This window comes from Montipora foliosa, chromosome 1, assembly GCF_036669935.1.
Source record: "Montipora foliosa isolate CH-2021 chromosome 1, ASM3666993v2, whole genome shotgun sequence".
Classification (NCBI taxonomy): Eukaryota; Metazoa; Cnidaria; class Anthozoa; order Scleractinia; family Acroporidae; genus Montipora; species Montipora foliosa.
In genome coordinates this window covers 3198710-3201209 of record NC_090869.1, presented here as the reverse complement: position 1 = coordinate 3201209, position 2500 = coordinate 3198710, and the positions used below count along the sequence as shown (strand labels likewise).

At 41.4% G+C, this 2500-nt stretch overlaps 1 protein-coding gene and 1 pseudogene across 1 annotated transcript in view; both read left to right on the top strand.

The window, feature by feature from the left end:
- LOC137995496 (DNA ligase 1-like) overlaps positions 1–2500 on the top strand; it is a 461965-nt gene that overhangs the window by 5515 nt on the left and 453950 nt on the right. The window lies entirely within an intron of this gene.
- The window catches only part of LOC138008392 (NLR family CARD domain-containing protein 4-like), a 23820-nt pseudogene that overhangs the window by 7062 nt on the left and 14258 nt on the right, over positions 1–2500 (top strand).

The following is a 2500-nucleotide window of genomic DNA, read 5'->3' as shown; positions in this document are numbered from 1 at the left end:
GTTTTTTTTTTATTTTCAGTACCACATAAATCAAGCGACGAAGTGCAATGCCTTATCCAGGAATCCCTGTGTGACCATTATCAAAATGTTCTTGGATGGATTCAGCCACTTTCTTGGAATGATGCCTTTCAGATCCACATAGAACACATTTACACAAACTTGCAAATATTTTTTCATTTGCCTCAAGGAATGAAATCTGTTTAAAAGCCTCTTGATACTTATCAAGAAATGTTTAAAACTCGACCTGGTTGTGCTAAGCCTTGGCGAATTCTTGCTGAAGGTGAAGCAGGTGTTGGAAAAAGCACATTCCTGTACAAAATTGCCTATGACTGGTCTATGCGCAACAATGAGCTTCCGTACAAAATTGTGATTCTTTTTGAGCTGAAGCAAATGAAAGGAGCTTTCAAGGACACCCTTGTCCAGCAGTTATTCCCCATTGATTTCCCTATTCCAAAGGCTCAACTTCTCAACCATCTCGTCACCAACCAGGAAAATGTTCTTTTTCTTCTTGATGGTTTTGATGAGGCCAATGCTTCGTGCCTAAAACATCTTCAAGACATCTTAAGTGGAAGGATCTTTAGAAACTCTTGTGTTATCTTGACCTCTCGTCCTGGTAAAGCAACGCACATTCAGAGACTGACGGACATTCGACTGGTCATCACAGGGTTTACAATTGAAAATATCTGAAAGTATGTCTTCAAGTACTTTCAAGATGACGATGATGCTACAGAGTCAGTGCTTTCAGAATTGGAAACCCACCCTGTTATTGAGGACATTGCAAGGGTTCCTTTAACAGCTATGCTAATTTGTGCTCTCTGGGAGGAAGCCCCTGATACAGCAATTGCAGCTCTTACCACGCTTACAACACTGTTTACTGAACTTGTTTTGCTCATGGTGAAACGACATTTTGCCAAGAATTGTGAAAAGGAGAGTTTGGAGGATGAGGTACCAGTTTTCAGTACTTTGGATGATATCCCTCAAGACCTCTACGATGATTTTCTTGTTCTTGGAGAAATGGCATTAAATGGACTTCTTGAAGACAACCTTCTCCTTGATGTACAGCCCCTGCAGAAAAACTGCTCCAGTAAAGTTGTGTTTGAACTTGGACTTTTGCGTGAAGGGAACAGTGCTTCTAGACTGAAGCCAGTGCGGAAGAGCAGTTTTCTTCATAAGTCATTTCAAGAGTATTTTGCAGCTCTTTGGCTTTGCAAAAAAATCAAGTAGTTAGCTTGCAGTGATGCAGCCAAATTGCAAGAGGTATCCACGTTAACCTTGAAATGTGTTAGAAAAGCTCCAGATAGCATGTTGCTCAATTTTTTGTCGGGTCTCGTGGGAGACAAGTTTGAGTTGGTCTTCGTACCCTTGCTTGAAAATCTCAAAGAAGGATTCATGTTATTCTCTGCGAGTGATGAAATGGATGAATTCCTTGACATGTTTGTATTGGCACTGTTTGAGTCTCGTCAGGGTCACCTTGCTCGTAAACTTGGAGCTTCTCTTCTTGGTGGAATTTTGAAGCTCTCTGGCCGTGACATTAGCCCTTACGGTGTACTGTACGTGCAATGACGTACTTCATGCAAAACAATCCTGACCTGAAATCCTTTGTCCTAGAACACAGTCAACTGGAGAAGCAGACAGCAGCCTTTTTCGCTAGCTCACTGTCTCAAATGCCATCATTAAGAGAACTATGCTTCAAGCAAAATATTGTAGGTGAAGGGGCTGTGAAAGCATTCAGGGACAATCTGTCAACTTCTCTTCCATTAGAGAAATTTGTTTACAGTGGCAATACTTCAAGAAACGAAACTGGGGATGACTTTGCACATATCATGAAGCACTGCCCAAGCCTTTGTCAACTTGATTTGAGCTTCAGTGGTCTTGGAGATGTAGAGATGAAAACTGTTTTTGGTGCTCTTAGGTATGTTCCACATTTAGTTTCTTTGAATCTAAGTGGTTGCAAGTTGGCTCTGACCAGCATGAAACATTTGTGTGGAGAGTTTTGCCATACAATTCAGCTTGCTAGCCTGTCTCTTGATGCCAATCTTGATATTGGTGGGGAAGGCGTCAAAGCATTAGCTGAAGGACTTCACGACCTCCCAAAGCTGGAGAGTCTTTCCCTTCGTGGCATAAATCGGCAAATGAGCATTGTTGATGAGAGCTCTGAAATTGTGTTCATAAGCCTTGGGCAAGCTTTTGTTCAGTGTCGACGACTTTCAAGGCTAGATCTGTCTGCAAATCGTTTGCACCAAGGGAAATTTGTTGGCACCTGCATCAAGGGAGCAACCAAGTTGATGTCACTTGACTTATCTGGAAATGCTTTTCAAGACCAAGGCATAGAGAGTTTGGCCAAATTTCTTCCACATTTGACAATGCTCTCCGAACTTTTTCTAGGTGGAAACTACCTCACGTCTAGTGGTTTGAAGAGTTTTTCTGGAAGTTTAAAATTTTTGCCAAATTTAAGAAAACTTTCACTTCAATCAAATTTGATTTCTGATGCTGGAGTTTC